Consider the following 21,928-nt stretch of genomic DNA (forward strand, 5'->3'; position numbering starts at 1 on the left):
AAGAGTACCTTTGGAGCTAGTCCACGTTTATATATGTGACCCAATACAAACCCCATCTTTAGGAGGAAGTCTATATTTTTTGACATTTATTGATGATTTCAGCAGGAAAACTTGGATATATTTTTTGAAGGAGAAGTATGATGCTTTCAATAAATTTAAGGAGTTTAAATCAATGGTGGAAAAAAAAAAGTGGACTCTTCATCAAGGTACTCAAATCTAATAAAGGTGGTGAATATAGTTCTAATGAATTTTTATATTTTTTCCAGAGATCAGGGGATCAAGAAATAATCCACAACAAGGTACACACTAGAGCACAATGGTTTAGCAGAGAGGAAAACATAACCATAATGGAGATGGCAAGGAGTATGCTAAAACCTAAAAATTTATCTAATGATTTTTGGGCTGAAGTAGTAGCATGTGTTGTATACATTCTGAATAGAAGTCCCACGAAGAGTGTTAAAGATAGAAACCCTCAAGAAGCATGGAGTGGTAAGAAACATTTTGTATATCATCTTAGAATCTTTGGATGGGTTGCATATTTTTTAGTTTCATTTGAAACAAGGAGAAAATTGGATGATAAGAGTGAAAAATGTACTTTTATTGGTTATAATGAGTAGACAAAAGCTTATAGATTATATAAACCAATTTCAAAGAAGATGATTATTAGCAAGGATGTCATATTTAAGGAGGAAGAAGCATGGGATAGAAATATTGATAGATTAGTCATAATTGGAGCACCAATGCCAAATAATGAAGAAGAACAAGTTGATCAATCAAATCAAGAAGGACCAAGAAATCTTGTGTAAGGTCAATCATCAAGACATGTAGAGCATCCCACTCCAAAAGTAGGTAATGAGACAACTCTTACATTTGCTAAATAAAAAGGTAAGAAAATGAGAAGCTTGAAAGAGATCCGAACAAGGTGAAGAATGCTTGGATTTTAGTTTAAATTTTGCTTTATTCTCTTGTCATCCTATGTGTTTTGAAGAAGCAGTTAAGGAGGAACATTGGATCAAGGCCATGGATGAAGAAATTGATTGCATTGAAAGAAATTAGACTTGGGAGCTTGTGGATCTACTTGAACACAAAGATTGCATTGGTGTCAAATGGGTTTATAAAACCAAATTTAATGTAGAAGGTGAAATTGATAAATATAAGGCTAGATTAGTAGCAAAAGGTTATGCACAACAACATGGAATTGATTATATAGAAACATTTGCACCAGTTGCTAGGCTTTATATAGTTAGAATGGTTTTAGCAATGGCTGCTCAAAATAGTTGGAATTTTTTTCAAATGGACGTTAAATATGCATTTTAATGGTTTTCTAGAACAAGAAGTGTATGTGAAACAACCACCAAGTTATGAAGTGCATGGACATGAAGATAAGGTCTATAGATTGAAGAAGGCGCTCTATGGTCTCAAACAGACACCTAGAGCATGGTATAGCGGGATTGATTCTTACATGACAAGCAATGGTTTCAGTAGAAGCAGTATTGAGCCCACTCTATACAAAAATATTAACAAAGAAGGTCAGATTTTGATTCTGTGTTTATATGTAGATGGTCTGATTTTCACTATAAATTTGTCTATAGACACTTTTAAATCAGGAATGACGAAGGAATTTGAAATGACAAATTTGGGTTTGATGAGATATTTCTTAGGCATTGAAGTTGTTCAATTTGATAAAGGAATTTTTATTTGTCAATCTAAGTATGCCAAGGATGTATTGAGAAAGTTTAATATGTTGAACTGTAAACCAAGACCAACCCCAGTTGCAACAAGAACAAAATTAAGCAGAGAGGAAACAAAATTAAGCAAAGAGGACAAGCAGTCAAATGTTGATCCAACTTTGTTTAAGAGACTTGTTGGAAGTCTCATGTATCTCACAGCTACAAGGCCAGACATCATGTATGGTGTTAGTTTAATCTCAATATTCATGGAGTCACCGAAAGACTCAAATTGGTAAGTTGGAAAGAGGATATTAAGATATGTTGCCATAACCAAGGAATATGGAATTCTATATTCCACCACTAATGATTATGCTTTGATTGGTTATACTAACATTGATGATAGGAAGAACACTTCTAGATATATCTTTCATTGTGGCACAAGTGCAATCTCATTGGCATCAAAGCAGCAATCCATAGTCACACTCTCATCAGTTGAAGTTGAATATGTAGCAGCCACATCAGCAACATGCCAAGCAATTTGGATGAGGAGAATATTGAAGGATCTATTGCAAGAACAAGAGGAGCCTACACTAGTGTTTTGTGACAACAAATCAGCAATTGCATTACCAAAAAATCATGTTTTTCAAAAGAGGAGCAAGCATATTGATACAAGATTTCATTTTATTAGAGAACTAGTCGATAATTGAGAAATCTATCTTAAATTTTGCAAATCTGAAGATCAGTTAGCTGATACTTTTACTAAAGCACTACTTAGAGAAAACTTTGAATATCTACGATAAAATTCAGGGATGATTGAAGCTGAAATTGTCAGTGAAAGAAATTAAGGAGGAATGTTAGAAGAAATAGATTTCTCTTGCCATGCGGTTAATTTGTCCATCGCTAACACATGTGAGAGTTGAGAAATACAACACCGTAGGAGCCCAAATGATCTCTGCAAGCTGAATAACTTGTTACAAGGAGAAGCAAGGAAGCAAATAACAAAAAAACCAATACACAGAAAATATGCTCAAAAAGATGAGAGCTCAGTATTCACAAAAATGTGTAATGTGATAATAGAATAATACAAAGGAAAAGAATCCAACCTCTAATAGGTCAAGAAATCCTAAAAAGGAAAACCTAGGCTTGCACATAATAATTAATAAAAGAATTAATTATTATGCACCTAAAGTTAGCTTAAGTGTAAAAGAGATAAAGAGAACTTAAATAATTAAACAAATCTTGTTTAATTAATCAAGTAAAGACCTGAATACTCTAACACCCCACCTTAAGCTACACTTAGGGAGAAGCTAAAACCTAGAATAGCTATTGAAAGCAAGAAAGATGGGTCCCGGCAACAACGCCTAATCAGGTACCTAAATACAACGAAATCTCTATGAATCGAAGAAATAGAGAAAACCACGTAGGAAAAAACTCTACTCCAAACAGAGATGGAAAAGGCAAGAAGAAGGACTGAAAAAGCCTCCAAACAAGAATGTTCCAAAAAGGTAGGAATACGAGAACATCAGAAGAATCACTGAAGCATGAAGAACCTGCAAACATTGTTGAAGAATAACTATTGATCTGAAGAACCTCCACTAAAAGAGAACATGACCAGGTAGAGAAGACTATAATCTGTATGAGTGCCCTCAAATGACACTACTCGAATCAAAAGGAAAACAAAAGCAAATAACTGAACTCGAAGATACAAATGGCATGAGAAACACTAGAACCAAAAGGACAAACATCCCCATAACATTGAAGAGGGAGAGGGACAGGTACACTAAAAAGAACGACCAACAAGAACTGCATGACGAAGAACCAGGAACATCGAAGGCGCAGAGAAACTACATAGTGCCGTGGAAGGAACACTCAAATTATCAATTCACTTGCAATGTTTGTTGATTAGAAAGAAGAGGGTAGATCGCTAGCCTAAATAGAAGATATAACTCACTGAAGATGATTCACCAATAGTAGATAGCTCGTTGGTGTAGAGGTAAGTCGCACATTAGAGAGATAGATGATTCATTGATCTAATTGTGATTTGACCTCAAATCACCTTGCGTATATTGGTGTCAATGCCTTCTATAGGTCTCTAGTCAGCCTTGCATAATTTTAGCACCAAGAATAGGTTCAGACCTTTAATTACAAGTTACATAAAGGTCAGCCCTAATTACAAGTTCCATATGACGTCCAATTAGGGCCAGACCAATACATGTTGACAAGTTACATTATTGCACAAGGGGTTCGCCCATTTAGGGCCAGACCTAATTGCTTTACACGTTACATGTTGTCTCCCATGATTATATATTAAATTATATCATCATTATGGCTAAGGCCAACAAGCCACTTAGCCATCAAACATGCTAGGTCAGCCCCTAGAAGGCTCCGACCTAGCTATTCATCAACATTGAAAATCCTCTCTAGTAGATATTTTAGACAGTGATGTGATGTCCTTAAACATTGATTCTTTGTCATCAAATACTTGATTTTGTATTTTGTAGAAATGTATGTTTATAGGTTAACATAGGATACATGGTAAAAATATTCTTTAAAGGGTGCTAGCTCAAATGGAAGAGCAACTGCTTTACAAGTAGGATCTGATGGTGGTTTGATTCCATCGTGCCCTAATATGACTAAATATATGACTAGTTGATAGTAAAATAATGATTAAATAACTAAATATACTACTGATTGACAATAATTAATGACTAAATAAATGACCAATTAACAATAATCAATGAATAAATTAACGACTAAATCAATGACCAAATCAACGACTAAATCAATGACCAACTCAATGACTAGTCAACAACAATCAATGACTAGTCAACAACAATCTATGACTAAATTAATGACTAAATCAATGACTAAATAAATGACTAAATTAATGACCAAATTAATGACTAAATCAATGACCAGATTAATGACCAAATTGATCAATCAATACAACAAATATAAATGACTAAAAAAATTTATTCATAAATTTGGTCAGGTTGTAAATGATCGGCAATAAACTACTTATGGTCATGTGACCAATATTAGTCATTTATATGCAATTTTTAGTAGTTCTTTTAGTCATTTATTATTGTTTTTATACTAGTGTTAAATATTAAATGATATTAAAATATTTAACTTAACTCTAAACCAAAATCTATCATAAACCTAACACTAAATCAAATTTAAGCCTAAACCTTAACCTAATTGAACAATAAATCAAATTAAACTCTAACCATATCACTAAACCAAACTAATCCCTACAATGGTAGGAGGTCAACAATTGAACTAGCATCAAACTCTAACCATAACTCTAAACTAGTATAAACCCTAACCCTACACCATATTGAAACTGAACCATAAGCCTAACTTTGAACAAATCTTAACCCTAATTCTAACCTAAACCAAATTGAATTCTACTTCTAATAGTAAAATAAAATAAACCCTAACCTTAATCTAAAATGAATCCTAATAGTAAATCAAATTGAACCCTAACCCTAACCCTAATTAAATATTAAATGAAATTAAACCTAACCCTAACCTTAACACTAAATCAAAACAAACACAAACACTAAAGTGAACCCTAACCCTACACCAGATTGAATACAAATCAAAAACCAAACCAAACCTTAACTTAAACATTAAAACCATAACCCTAAATGAATCTCAACTCTAACCCTACCTGTAAACAAAATTGTATCCTAACTCTAATAGTAAAGCAAATTAAACCCTAAATTTGGTTTAATGTTAGAGTTATTGTTTGATTTGATTTTTTATTTGGATTCAATATGGTTTAGGGTTAAAGTTCACTTTAGTTTAGTGTTTGGGTTTGTTTTGATTTAGTGTTAAGGTTAGGGTTAGCTTTACTTTCATTTAATATTTAATTAGGGTTACGCTTAGGGTTCAATTTAGTTATTATCTATAACACTAACCGTAACGACAAGTCCAATTTTAAAAGGGTTGACACTTAGTGGTATTGTATTGTAAAAATAAACCCTAACCCTAAATTTATAAACCCTAACCATAATCTTTATTGTAATCCTAAAAACCCTAACCCTAACCATAATCCTAAGCCTAAACCAGACCGTAACCTTGATGCTAACCCTAACCATGGTATAAACCCTAACAATTATCATAACCCTAACCCTGGATGCTAATTATAATCATAACCCTAGCAAGGATTTAAACCTTAACCCTAACCATAATACCAACTTTACCCTAACCCTAAACATAAACTTAACCATAACCATAAACCTAACCCTAACCATAATCCTAATGGTAATCCTAAATCCTAACCATAATTCTAAACCTAAACCAAACCCTAACCCTAAACTTTACCCTAACTCTATTTGTAACCGTAATACTAACCATTAAATAAAGTTTAATATATCTTACATTTTAGATTATGCTTTAATCTTGCAACACATATATATTATTAAAAATTGTCTAAATGGATATATTAAATTTCATATCTCCATGTAATAATATAATAATATTATAATATAATTCAGTTAAATAATAATATTATAATATATATTGATTTATTTTATGTTTTTCATGTCGCATTGCGTGACTGCCACTAGCATATATATCTTAAATTTTAATTTAATCTATATAAAATACGTCGAGATATATCCTTCTCAAGGCGCCTATTTGACTTTAGGGTATTAAATTGATAAAAAATAGGTGCCTTGAGAAGGAAATGTCTCGGCCCATTTTTATATAGATTAGATTAAAATTCAAGATATATATGCTAGTTTAATTAGTACTTGTATAATAAGCATTAGATTTTTATAATCTACAAAGTTGATTATAATACTATTCAATATAGCAATGATGTTGAGTTATAGTGGTGTCTTATATAAAGCTTCAACGTATATAGCAATTGTTGAATATCTTGGATAACTGAGAGAGGGAATGAATCAGTTGTCAATTAAAATGTTTTTCTCATTCCATAGAAATAGATCTGGTAAACTAATTCTTAATTACTTAACCATAAACTAATATAAGCATGAGAGAGGACACACATGAAACACCAAATTTGATGTGGAAAACCCAAGAGGGAAAAAACCACAGAGAATGCTAATTGTCAAGAATAAAACACCTGTTAAGGTGACACCAGTTAAAGCAATTTTTACAAAGGGTGGCTCACTACCAGAATGCTCATTGTAGGTGGGCTTACTGTTCGACTAAAACTGCCAAAAAAAGGACTCACTGCCTAGAAGAAGAAGAATGAAAAAAAAAAAGAATCCACCATTGTAGCACAAGTGTCACTAAGCTGTAATGTCGGAAGAGACCTTTGGCTCACTATCTCTAGTACCTAACAACAACAACACACTACCATACTACTCAACCACAACTTCACATAACCTTGCACAAATTCGCACCAACAGGAGACCGATATTCTTTTCAATGCACCTGCTTCATTCATCATTCTTCATTACAATCGTCCTTAATTTATTATTTGTACTAATCTCTTGAATGAGGAGTCCCCCAAGTCAGCCAAAGAATTTACTGGAACACAATTTGAAATAGGTCTACACTAAACATTCCCACAGTGGAAGGAATGAGAAGTGGACCACACCACAATGCACTTCATCGACCAAAACAACACGTTATTCATACACCACAATCTTCGAAGAAAAAATAAAACATTCAACGTCCACAAAACCTTGAATGAACATATCTGCAACCACATCTTTGGACCACATCATCATATCCTAAATTAAAATAAAAAAGATAAAGAGATAAACAACATAAAATCCAAAATATCATCATCAGAACCAAAATTGTGGAGAAATGCAGAGCACTACAAACACTGTCGAACACTATCATCACTGAATTTTGGAGCACCAAATAATAAGTATGGCATCCCAAGGAAACATTGAAAAATATACCAAAAATTCATGACTGCAACTGCAAAATATCAGAAATGCGGAGCACAAATCAATCACTGAAATAGAGAATCAGTATGTTGGCAGCAATGACAACCATATTGACACACCAAGTTATGGCAAAAAAACAAACCCCCCCTAAAAGAGGCAAGAGGGAGGTGCAATGGGGGTAGGGTCGGGCAAAGGTGGCCCGTGGGCGATGCTCTAGTGGCTGGTGGGTGGTACAGCGGTGGCCGAGCGGAGCTGCGGGGCTGTTTCCATCGGGCGCGGGGTTGTTTCCAGCAGGCACGGGCGGGCAAGGTTGGTGGCGGCCGAGAGGTTGGCAAGGCTATTGTGGCAGTCGGCGGGGCGAGGAGAGCACCGGTGGGCCCAGGGCTATTTCCGGCAGGCGCGAGCGGGGAGAGCTTCGACGAGCGGAGGGGACCGGAGAGAAGACACTGGCAGGGGCCAGGGGCTGGCAGTGGGTAGGGGAAGTGCCGGCGGCGGCAGGGGCCGGAGGAAGTAGAGGCAGGGCCGACGGGGGCTGGAGGTTGGCGGCAGCGGGTACAGAGGGGGCCCACGTTGATAGGCCTGCGGCATGGCAAGGGCCCCACGGTATCCTGCTTACCGTGGGGAGGCCCAAAAAAATATTTTTTGATTTTTTTTGTAAAAACACTTTGACTTTTAAATTTTTTTGATTTTTGACTGATACTAGAGAAAAAATACTCCCAGAGGCTCAGGAGCCAAAAATGGTCAAGTTTTATATGACCATAAAGGTTTTTGGGCTTTCTGAGCACGATGGTGAGGTTCGTTTAGGCCCAAACTGCTCAGAAAAAAAGGCCTATCTCTAGGTGCATAAAAAAACTTCCTGAAACCCCATATTTGCTTCCAATGCAAAAATCTCAAAATAAGAACAGATAGCTGTAGATCTAAAGCTCTGATACCATGTGAGAGTTGAGAAATACAACACCACAGGATCCCAAATGATCTTTGCAAGTTGTATAACCTGTTACAAGACGAAGCAAGGAAGCAAATAACAGAAAAACCAATACACGGAAAATATGCTCAAAAAGATGAGAGCTCAGTATTCACAAAAAATGTGTAATGTGATAATGGAATAATACAAAGGAAAAGAATCCAACCTCTAATAGGTCAAGAAACCCTAAAAAGGAAAACCTAGGCTTGCACATAATAATTAATAAAAGAATTAATTATTGTGCACCTAAAGTTAGCTTAAGTGTAAAAGAGATAAAGGGAACTTAAATAATTAAACAAATATTGTTTAATTAATCAAGTAAAGACCTGGATACTCTATCAACACAATCAATTAAAATTCGGTTGCATGACAATTAGTTTCTCGCATGTCTTCTGCATACTCAACATAAAATAAAACTCTTCTATTACCTTTTTGTTTCCACGCATGAAAATAAGACGATGTCTAGTTTGAGCAACATGCATGATAAATCAGTTAGTGACCACTGAATTAGACAACCAATTTACAATATCGGTGTAGTTAAATTTAGTTTGCATATTTTGTATTGATTTTTTCTTCATGCATAATTTCGTAAGGAATCCAAAATGTTTGTTTCATCCTCTATTAATAGAGGCATGTGTAATGCATTTTGTGTGAGTTAATAAAATAAAATTCTTTATTTTCTGTGTCTTGTAGCATGCGGACACCAGTTTGCAATTGACAACACAATAAACATTTTCTATTTTGGAATGATTTGGAGGGTATCACGATATAATTATTTACAGATAACACTAAAGTCAAGAAATGACAGCTACCACATATGAAAACAATCATCTTATTCAAAGATATAACATTTGAGGTCAAGCACGTGTTAGATATAATCATCTTATTCAAAGATACAATGTTGAAGGCCAAGTAAATGGTAAAAATAATCATCTCAGATATTTTAAGTTAGGTCTAAAATTTCAAACATGCACACTTGGAAATTAAAAACTTCATTGTTATTCAATTCTATTAGATTTTTACAATCTAGGATAGTGAAGTGAAACAATTTTTAGATTTGATTGTGGGTTAGATTTTAAATCACCAATCTTTCGGATCACTCCATGAAATGAATGAGAGTTCAAGGAGATGTAAATTTTAATTGATTATCATTGTTACTATATAAATGGAAGTAAACTTTTCTATTAACGTGCATAAATGTTTGAATTTGATTGTGTAACCTTTTTCAGCATCTTTTTATTTAGTCAAAATTTTTACTAGCACATAAAAGATAAATGATGGTGAAATATATTACACAATCAAATCCAAAAATCTAGGCACAATGATATCATGGACTATGAAAAATTCAAATTGTGAAATATATATACATTTTATTTTTATCGATAAAGGTAGAGCCATATTAATATATTGATTCATAAGAGAGATTACAGCATAAAAGCCCAAATTTCCAAAAATCCCAAAGGGCCTAAAGACAAATAGTATGAAACTAAATCCATGAGTATGCACAAAAAGGGAAATCAACTCCAAAGCCCTCAAAAAAAATTTGGGCTTGGAATGAACATAAGTTTATCTTATAAACATTAAACCTTATGAAACCTCCACAGTCATTCAAAAATATCTTCAAAGTTTAAAGCTACAATAACGAAGTCTTGGCAGAATTTACGAGAGTTTATTTTTGACAGAGAAAGTGTTTTTGTTATTTTAAAAAGAAAACCCCAAAAAAAACCAAACAACCAACTAGAGGCTCTGCAACGACTTGAAAGGGAAAAAACCCAGCATGAAACACCTATCTGATTAAGAGTCTTCATCTAGCACTGATGGAGGCTTTGGAGCTCAGCCTCTACCCCGACTAGAATTGTAACCCAAACCTCTGCCACCACCTCGCCTGCCTTGTTCCTGCTTGGGGTTACTCCTCTTTTGTTTTAGAAGGCAAGACACCATTAATTCTGGCAAATTCAAGAAGCTCTTCCTCCCTGCCCAAATCTTTGAAATTTTTCCTGAGAAAGCGCCATTTCAGGATTCTGAGACCCATGCTTGCAAATGATCTGTGCTTATCAAGGTCCTTGCCAGTAAGATCAAGTAGAGAAGGGTATAATTTGATTATCTCACCGGGAACGTTGAAGAGAATTCTCTCGCTTAGCTGAGGAGCCCCTGAATCATGATGTGCCTTATTAAGAACCTCTTGCAATTCAAGCAAAATGTCAGTAGGGAATATCCTTTTAGTGAGGGTCCAGACTGTTGGTTTGACAAGCTTTAAATCAATGAGGGAGGCGAAAAACTAAGATGAAATACTAGTGTTGTCGAGGGGGTATTCCTCCATACTAATATGTCCACTACCAAGGATGAGCTTTACAGCTAGGATAACCGATGGCTCAGGATATAGGAGTAGCCTCTTCAGTCTTAAATCCATGATTTTCCTAAAGGAAACTTGGCGGGTGGAAGCCGAGAGAGAAATGGGAGTGTCTGCACCAAAGAATGAGGTTGGCCTAGGGTAGACACTCATTATGAATCCAAATGGCTTCTCACCAGACATAGCTTCAGGAGTTTGTATAACCTTAATCTTCTAGAGAGCAATTGCAAAGATAATCTGGCTGATAATCGAGGGTCTGAAGCAGCTTAACCTATTTTGAATGTGATTGTAGAGATAGAGTAGGTGATAAACTTGCAGAGGAAGCTTAGTAAAGGCTTGATGACACTTTCTTCAACATGCATTAATGAGAAATTCCTTGCAATGAATTCGCCTGCAAAGGTGGTGAAGGATATCTATCTCTAATCATGCCAAATCTCCCAGCTAAAGGGTTTATCTCTATCCAGTTGACAACACATGCCTCATACTTAGAATGATGGTGGACCGCAGGCTTTCTTTCTAAGAGGCACGTGGGGGAATTCAATTATCTCAAGACCAAGAAAAGGTGACGTTAGAGATGACATGTCTGTTTCAAATCTTAAAGTTGGCGAAAAAGTTTGAATTCAATGAAGTAGTCGTTTCACCAAACTTTACCGCCAGAAGTAGTGTCTGAAAATTTGAAAAAGAAAACCTTTGTTGAGCAAATTAGATTGACTTTGGGAATTCTTGCCATGCTCTCGCCAAAACAAAGGAAACCATTTGCTGTAGATTTTAAAGTTAAGGATTGCCTCTGATAGAAGCTTTGACGAACGAAGAAGATACTTTGTAGGTTAGCCCTGATGATTGCCTCCCTGGTCCCACCAATGTAGAGAAATGCCTTCTGCTGCAAATTTTGAGAGAGAATCTGCCTCTATATTCGCTTCTTTATAGATATGTTTAACCTCATATTGCTCTAGTGTAGCTAGATTATCAACTATGCTATCTAGAATTTCCTGTAGCCACCAGTTTGTCGTTTTCTTCAATTTGATTGCATTGATTGCTATCTCTGAATCTCCCTCCACTATGATGTCTCTTAACCCATGATTGAGGCAATCCAATAGGCCTAACAGTAAAGCTTTGAATTATTCTATATTATTGGTATCTGGTGGCATTGGCTTGGCCATTTTTCCAATAATTGACCCTGAGTAGTCTCTAACCACATATCCTATACATGAAGGGCGTGGGTTACCTTTGGAGGCTCCATCAAAGTTGAGTTTGAAGCATCCTTGCTTAGGAGGAGACCATATAGCTTCCTTTCGAGGATTAGGTTTTTTCCCAAGTGAAGGAGGAATCTTGATTCCTTGCCAGTTATTTCTTATACTTTCATCACAAGAAGAATTTTTTTTGGTCGAATCTGTTGAGAAGATTAGTTTGCAGTTTACTGTCTCAATAATTGAAGTTTCAATTGAGCTTAAAACTAATTCAAATCTCCTTTCTTTATTATCAAAGAGTCTTGGATTCCTTTCTTTCCAAATTTCCCAAACAAGGCAGGACAGAGAAATTTCCAAAATCTGGCTTAAAGTGCTTTCCTTAGAAGAAAGAGGCCAACATTGAAAGAGGGAGATTATATCATTAGGCAAGGCTGATATTGACCCCAATTTTGCACAAAGCAATCACCAACATTTAGAGGCAAAGGGGCAATTCAAGAGAAGGTGATCAACTATCTCTGCATGGGCTTTGCACATGATGCATCTCGAGAGCCCTTCATAGCCCATTTTAGTAAACTTTTCTGTAGTAAGAATCCTCTTTTTGAAGGCTAACCATGCAAAGATCCCTTCTTTTGGGATGATCTTACTACTCCAAAAAAGCCTAACTGGAATATCTTGTTCCTCTTGATTCTGAGAGCTAGCTAGGACTCTGTAGCCATCTTTGGCATTATATTGACCTATTTTCGAGGAAGCCCAAATAAGAGTATCTTTCCCTCTTCTAAGGTTAATATTTCTTACTCTTATAAGATCTAAAAGTTGTTTAATTTCAGCAATTGGAATAGGAAATCCTTCCATAGGCTTCCAACTCCATCCTTGCATGTTAGAGGTCCTTTCCAAAACCATATAGTCACTGACTCAGGATCCCCAGTGTTGTATAAACCATTTCTTTGTTGTTGGAATGTTAAAAGAATTTTCAATGCTTGGGTATCCTCCCCATGAATCTTCCCAGAAGAGGCTAGAGGTTCCATCATGAATATCCCAAGACAGGGAATCTGAAATTAAGTTTCTACAGGAGACAATGAAATTCCAAGTTCTAAAACCCTTCAAATGAGCATTAGCTCTAAGGAGGTTTTGGGGATCCTCATCTGGTAGATATTTAGTTGCCATCATCCTAACCCATGTTGCTTTGCGATCTTTAATGAACGTCCAAACTAGTTTAGCTCCTAGGGCTTTGTTCTGCAGTTTAAGAACTTTGATTCCTAAACCCCCCAAAGATTTAGGTTTGATGATTTTATCCCATGCAATTAGGGCAGTTTTTTGTTTTTCCTTAGTATTTTTCCAAAAAAAAAATCTCATCTTCTTGATGATGAAGGAATTTTCATTGGCAGTTAGGGATGAGAAGGATAAAAGATAAATGGGGAGAGCCGAAATAACTGCTTGGAGAATAACTAATCTGCCAGCCCATCAAAATCATTTCCCCTTCCAAGAGTTTGTATTCTGATCCATCTTAAGTGTTAGTGGATCCCAAAGCTTAGTGTTCCTCAATCCTCTGTCAATTGGAATGCCCAGGTGTATACATGGGAGTGTGTCTGCTCTGCAGTTAAAAATTCTTAGACTCTTGACCTGTATGGGGATAGGAGTGGAGAAAAAGAAAAATTTTGATTAATCTTTGTTGCTTATTTGTCCTGAGGCCTTCCCAAAGGATTCCAAAAGAATTTTTAGTTGAATTGCTGCCTTGAATTTTGTTGCACCCAGAAGAAGGTTATCATCTACAAATTGTTGGTGTGTGACAACATAATTTGTGCTTACTTTGACTCCTTCCAAAACTTTGTTAGATTGTCTTGATTTAATAGCCCTCCCTAGAGCTTCCACCATGATGATGTAGAGAAATGGAGAGATAGGATCTCCTTGCCGGATGCCCCTTGAAGAGGAGAAGAAACCTGCTAGCTTTCCATTTATCAAGATTGAACATTTGGGTGTAGAAATGCATTCAAAAACCCAGTTGATCCATTTTTTGTTAAAACCAAAAGCCTGCATTATTTTGTAAAGGAAACACCAATCCACATTATCATAAGTTTTATAAATATCTAACTTGATTATCATATCTAGTCTCTTTGTATTTTGAAGAGTGTGGATGGCTTCTTGGGCCACAATGATCCCATCAAGAATTGAGTGGCTAGGGACAAATCCATTGTTCATCTGATATAATGTAATCCATAAGGGGCTTCATTCTGTTTGTCAGGACTTTTAAGAGGATTTTATAAACTGTGTTGTAGAGTGAGATAGGCCTGAAGTCCCCTAGATTAAATGCTTTCTCCTTTTTTAGAATAAGGGCTATGAACGTATTGTTGATTTCTTTGAGCAAGTTTCCTGATCTTCTTGCACAGTCTAAGGCCTCAACAAGATCTTGTCCCAAAATATGCCAACATTTCTTCAAGAAGTCAGTAGGGAAGCCATTTGGGCCAGGAGCCTTTCCAGAAGGAAGCTAATTGAGAGCTTGAGATACTTCTTCTAGTGAAAATTTCTCATTTAATTTTTGTTTTTGTTCATCCGAGATGATCTTTGGAATCAAGGCCAAGAACTTTTCCTACTCTATAAGGTGGGAACCTTTTGCATTGTTTAGAAGAGTAGAGTAATATGAGATTATTTCTCTCTTAATATCTTCAAGATCTTCTATAATTTAATTCTGATTCAAGTCCAGTTTAGAAATCCTATTCTTGCTCCTGCAAATCTTTGTCACATTGTGGTAGAACTTAGTATTCTTCTCACCCATCTAGAGCCAATTCTCTCTAGACTTCTGCTTCCAGAAAATTTCTTCTTTGGATAGAATATCCTCATACTCCATGAGCAAACTCTTTTCTTGTTCAAAGGAGTCTTGATCCATGCCCTCAAAAATAATATTATCATTTAGAACTGCCAACTGCTCTTCTAAAGATTTTTTGGAGGAAAAGATGTTTTTAAAATGTTGAGAATTCCATTGCAAAAGCTTCTATTTTACAAATTTTAACTTTTAAATGAAGCAATAAAGTTTGGAGCCTTCAAATGATTCTTCTTTCCACCAATCATCTATCAAAGTTAGAAAATTTGGATCTTGCATCCACATGTTCTCATATCTAAAAGGAGATTTGGAGGTATCAAGGACACCTTGAAGGGAGAGCATAATGGGGAAGTGGTCAGATCCTAAGCAACTTAGATTTGAACACTCAAAGAAAAAAGGAAAAGATCTGAGATCCCCCAGCCAAAAAAATCTATCAATTTTCTCTGAGATATTACTAATACCTTTTCTCCTATTTGTCCATGTAAAGGAATCCCTTGAGTCAATTTCTAATAACCCATTCCTGTCTATCCAATCATTAAAATCTTGTTGAGATCTACCTAACCTGATTATGCCTCCCCTCTTGCCTGATGCATACCTGATGGCACCTTCTATGATGAGTTATTGCGTCGAAAGTTGGGACCCCATCAAGGGATAACCAGAGGAGCCACCTGTTTTGAGGAGACATTGGTCCATAAATGTTGAAGATAAAAAAGGAAGAGTTTATCTAAAGGTGAGTGATATTGACTAGCAACCAATTTTTGTTAGAAGCAACGCTTTTCACATGAACTTGAGAAGGCTTCCAAATTATCATTAGACCCCCAGAGGCCCCTTCTGAAGAAAATGTTCATTGAAGAGATGCTTGAAATAGAGAGATAATTTCCACACCAAAGAAAACAGCTTACTAACAGTCTAATTTAGTTTCTTGAATGAGGGTGACATCTACACTGACCAAAAGAATCCTTCTCTTGATCACCCTCTGTTTGTTAGGGGCATTGAGACCCCTAACATTACAAGATAGGATTTTATTTGTTGTTCAGGAAGGGAGTTTCCCTTCCCTACATTCTTTAGTCTACTTGTTTTCCAAAAGATTTTGATCATTTGCTCACCAAGAGCCGTCAGACCAGCGATCAAAGGAGGAGCCCAGTCATGACGAGCGCGGAGGAAAGCCTACCCAATTCCACTTCTAATTACTCTGGTTTCTTTGGATTCTCTAGTTTCTCTGGGTCCTTTGGAAACCCTCATTTCTCTGGATTCTCTGATTTCTCTGGGTTCTTAGGAAACTCTGGTTACTTCTCTGGTTTCTCTAGATCAACTCCATTGTTTGGCCTGCACCTTTTGCTTCCCAATATTTTACATTTCTATAATAATCTTTGATCGATCATTATTCTGCACATTTTGAAAACTTCTATATTCTAATATTTGTTATATATATATATATATATATATATATATATATATATATTCAATTCAAGTTAATTGATTTATTACGTCTAGAAGCGTAACCCTACAATGACAACAATAGGAGGTCACCAGATCCATTTAAGAAAAAATAAATGGTCACATTCCTGTCAGTTTCAAACATATGCAGTTACAGTTAGATGAAAGTGCAAAATTTGAAACATATGAAAGTTATAGCTCATTTGTATAGAATTTGAAGATCAAGTGAGCAGTTACAATCACATCCAGCCAGTGTCACTGACAATTACAAATGCAAGGAATTGGACTGTTTTAATCATTTGAATTCTTTGCACTCTGGTATTAATGCTCTACACTTCTCGATTCCCACAATGGAAGAATATTATGACTTCAGCTTGCAATTTATCACAGAGACATTAATGCCACAAATATCTATGGCCTCATTCTTATTTATTGTAACGTCAAATAAAAATATCTATGGCCTCATTCTTATTTATTGTAGCGTCAAATAAAAGTTTGATGAGATTTTTCTTAACTTCAAAACTGTTTTATGGCAGGCCTCTTTCCAACAGTCTTCATGCGGAAACAAATATTTCGAGAAATATTCCATAACGAATTATTGTTCTTTCATTGCCTGTAGAGGAAATTGATTTTGATTTTTGCAATGCATCACTTCCTCATCTATTGTTACTGCTTTTGACATATTTATATTCTACGTCTTTAGGATTATTGTGAGATGAAATTGTTTGATTTTATTGGGTATATGAAATTCTCGTTAACTTTAACCAAGTTGGATATATGCCCATTGCAGAATGATCACAGATAAGGAGAGACTACTTTACTTCTTAACCTTGGATGGAAGACTAGATAAGGAATCGAAGGTAAAAAAACTTGTGCTCTTGCATTTACAGGCATTAAAGTTCTATTATTTATTTATTTATTTTTGTTTTCTCTGCTTAATCAAATGATTTCTTTTAAAAAGTTTCACTTGTTCATTGAAGGTAAAGAACATATGACTCTGCTGGATTCTTCCTAAGAGCATTCTTCACTACTTCATCGGTTTTAAGAATAAAAAAGTCTTTTCAATAAATATTATTTATATTTTAATTTTCTACACCCAATTTCATAGATAGAAGCAAGCACTAAAATAATCTTGTAATAATGCTGCAACAAATTATTCTTCTCCTAAATGCAATTTTGTAAAAATACTAAGGGAAGTTTAAAATTGATAGTGGCAAAATATAAAATTGAAGATAAAATAGATTTTTGTAATTCTTTATGCTTGATGCGCCAATTTTAATAAGTGCTTTTCAGTTTTAAAAGATTAGATTTATCACACATTGGAAGCTAAGAAAATGGAACATTCTATGTATGTGGTGAAATTGTTGATTAGATTCACCTCAAAAGTTATATGTTTGGGCTTCTTCAATGGTATTCCTTTTATTTTGCATTCATGTTTTTTTGCTTTTTATTTTCTTCAAATCAAATTGACTTTTTTCAAATATACACATAATAGGAAAGACTTATGTTTTGATGGGTGATTCATGAAAAAATATTTCCTCAACGCCCATTCATAGCAGCAACATAAAAATTTCATATTAAATTATGCATAATGATAACATTCATATAAATAAAAACATTGATATTTCAACTCAAGAAAGATTACAATTTGACAAACAAATTTGTCACAACCAAAAAATATCAAAAATTGACTTCTACCTTCATCTTGATATATTTTCAATCTTTATTGATGTTAATGACTATTCAAACAAACCCAAAGAATGGCCGCTCTTCCCTCCATATGCTACATATATTTTCTTTCATAGATCTTTTACTCTTATTCATTTTCCTCTCAATTTCATCTCACATTATTCGTTCTGAACTCCTACGCCTTCTCCTCTTTTATGCTTTTATTTTATTTAGTTTAAATATGCTGATTAGAGAGTCCAGCTGTGGACAACTTCCTCTTTTATTAATTCCCCCACTTTCGATGCCACGCTTTGCAGCTCATTTATCCTCTATTTTTTAACTGCCACAATATGAATCAAATGTCTTTTGAAATTTTCCTTTTCATTAAGAAATCAAGGGCATCACTTCTCCTCTCTTATGTCTTCGCTTTTTAACTGTTCTTAACTGTTATATTAGATGCCCAAACATGGACACCTCCATACCTCCCACCACTCCATCTTCCTACTCCTTTCTCTCCTTCCATGTTAAAATAATATGCTCTATTTTTAGACTTCTATGCTGCCCATGTTTTATTCTTCATTTGCTGTGTAAAAATTAATAAGAATGGCTCTTATTCACCATCGAACGTAGCCCCATAACGCTTAAAAAAAAATAAAAAATAATGGGCCTACTCATTTCCCATACCATTATTCACGTTCTTTACAATTAAAGGGGTATTTGTTTTTAAATGTATTAGTAGGTGAATATACACATATATGGTCCTATTGAATTGAATCACTAGAATCTTTATTGGAGTAAATAGTTAACTTGAAAAATGAAAAAAAAAAAAAAATGTTAGGCAAAGTTTTAGTGCGTAGTATCAAACTATACTATTCCTACATTGGCATCATCTCCATGTTAGATGACAAAGTATGAAAACTGATTGAATTTATAAATATTATTTTGTATGTTATCTTGACATGACAAAAATTCTCATACTTTGAATGATGAAATTGTACCAAAAAAAATATAGTAAAAAAGTTAATATATGTAATTCTGTCTTCTACAATATCATATATGAATGTTGACTCATCAAAGTATCGAAAGAAATGTTTGCTAGATTCTAATAATGGGAATCATCTTGTTGACCTTGCTACATTGAACTAATACAAACTCTCAAAGAAGCAACCTAAAGCTATGAAGAAGAAACATGTGATAAACTACCCACATGGGATGAGAAAGAACCAATACTACCAACATGCAGGGTGGGAGATATCATATAAGGAGGGAAGAGCTTACTTACTACCTTTCATCCATGGAATACCTTTCATCCATGCTATGGTTAGGAAGAGAGGCAGGTTTTCCACACTACATTTGGCGAATGTGGGCACTTCTGGAGGAGATTTTGAGGTGGGTTTGTTTCAAACCCTACTTTTGTGCTGCGTTTGACTTTTTCTGTTTTGTTATTTTTTTTCGTTGTTTCTTCTAAATGACTGAGTAGATTAAGGTGAAACAACCAGATGAAAGGCCTCTCTTGCAACCCTAAAATCCTCTGAAGCCAAACCCGTAGGTATCCTACTGATGGGATTGATAACATATGTTCCAGTCAACACAATTGTAGACAATAAATATGTATTACTTTCTTTGCAATTAGTGAAAGACAACAGGGACTGAAAGAAAAGCTTATGAACTATTATGCAGCTGAGCCAGTCACCCCTGTCAAAGAATTAATAAACTCTGCCACTGCTGGACCGATTTTTAGGCGAATGAAGAAGTCTAAATTGCCTGTAACTGATGGCGCACCTCCACCGTATAGCTAGTTAATAGATTTATGTTTGGGAAAACTTGGCAGCAGCAAGAAATTAATTTCTTCCTTGTGTTGGGATGTGAAGTCCAACGGTCACATGATCATTCGACTTCCCCAGACTATTCATTTCACAACTGAATGTGATTGTATAAATGACTGAGTGCAGTCATGTATGTATATGTATTGAGATTGATTAATAGAAGTTATTCCTTGCTTTGAGTGTGGATGTAGGCAAATTTCCCGAACCACGATAAATCGTGTGTTGTCTCTTCTTATTGCTTTATTCTATTTCTGTTAGCGTTTTCTCTGCTCCTTCTAATCCTTACAATTGGTATTAGAGCTTAGGTGAAGTGATTGAGCAGAGATGGAAAGATAGATAGATAAAGGATTGAAAATTCTCGAGAAGATGCAGAAGTTTAAAGTTAGAGAAATTAGTTGCTGGTATTGTGGCAAGCGAGGCCACGTAAAAAGAAATTGTTGGTTTCTCGAGAAGGCTAAAAGACAGCCAAAATATGAAGACACCGATTCAGTCATCGAAAATTTTCTTGCAAATTTAGACTCGGTGGAGAGTAAAATTGTGCAAGCAAAAGTTAAAACAAAACGCCATGTTCATTGGTGGGATGGCTGGAAAAATGAGGAGATTTCGGCTGAAGAAGAAGAGGGTTTGAAGTATTTGTTGGTTGAAGATTTTCTTGATTCGACTGAAGAAGAGGATGCTGAAGAGGAGGACGCTGAAGCAAGTCAGGATGAAGTTGATGAGGTTGAGACCAAGACTCAGGAGGATTATGAAAAAGAAAAATTTATGAGGTTGAACGAAGAGAATCTCCTACTCACCGACAAACTGATTTGTATGGACCAGAAGTTGATGGTTTTGTGTCGCATCATGAATATTGGAAAAGATAACTTTGAGAAAGAATGGGATTTTTCTTAAGAGACCGTATTTCAGCAAGAGGAAAGTGATGGGAAGCTCCTAACCGAGGACTCTTTCCTCACAAAAATGTATGCCTTGTTGATAGGAAAGTCTTTCGTTGGTGGAAAGAATCCCCAAGAGGATTCGGGGTGCCTGGAGATTGAATATCCCAGGAGTGCAGGGATTATAGAGCTCATGGAGGTTGGAGAGAGCCTCTGGCTCAAGGCTGCGCAAGATCCAAAAGACTTCGGAAAGACTGAGGATAAGGTCTTTGAGGAAATTTCATTTCAAAACGAGAGTGATGATTTATTGATGAAAATTGCAGAAGTAGAGGCAGAGTGGAATACATTGATTGCATGTAGTGCACAAGCTTCTGCAAGAAATATCAAAAAGCTTTTTGACATGAAGCCCGTTGGTGCTGGGTATGGTTATCGAAGCGGTTCCTCTCCCACGGCTTCGAACCTAGGAGCTGGGTTTTATTGTGATGATATGGTGGAGCTAGGCGTTTATGACCGCCTATTCACTCTAGAGGAGAATGATTGCGGAGATTCCAAAGCCGTTCTCTCTACCCCAGGCAATTCTGGTGCTCTCTCTACCAAACTCAAGCCCATGGTGGCGGACGATAATGGTGTGGTGAGTCTGGATTGTTTTAAGACAGAGATCACCCCTGCTCCTGAGGTGTCCATCGTGGCTGTGGAAATCGAAGAGCCAAAAAGGACTTTCGATTTAGAAAATCTACTTCGTGCTTCTGCAAAGGTGTTGGGAAAAGGAAGCGTTGGAACCACTTACAAGGCGGTGTTAGAAGAATCAGTTACTGATTTATGGATAGAGAGTTCACTGGAGAACAAAGGAGACCAAGAGACACTGTTAAGGAAGGTCACAAGTCGGGAAGGGACCTCAAGATACATGCTTCCCACCATTTCTTCATTTCCAGCCTGTGTTTCTCCATCCTATAATGACTCGTTAGTAGAAGAGATAGTTTCTCAAAAAGGGGATAATACAATTGAAAGGGAAGATGAATCGACGTTAGGGTGCTCTTCCAGAGCTCTGTATTTATGTGGCCTATGGGGTGGTTCCATTCGGGTGGGAATCCAAGCCCGAGACAACCAAACACTACTTGAATTTGGGGGAGGAGAAATTACCAGTGGCACCTCTTTGTCCACCGCAAAACCTGCACAAGGCCAGATCCCGATTGAAGCCATATTTACCAGATTCAACGCCAGATCCTGTAGAAATATTTTCCTCCATATTTAGGAGCTATG

The sequence above is a fragment of the Cryptomeria japonica genome, chromosome 6 (genome assembly GCF_030272615.1).
Source record: "Cryptomeria japonica chromosome 6, Sugi_1.0, whole genome shotgun sequence".
Classification (NCBI taxonomy): Eukaryota; Viridiplantae; Streptophyta; class Pinopsida; order Cupressales; family Cupressaceae; genus Cryptomeria; species Cryptomeria japonica.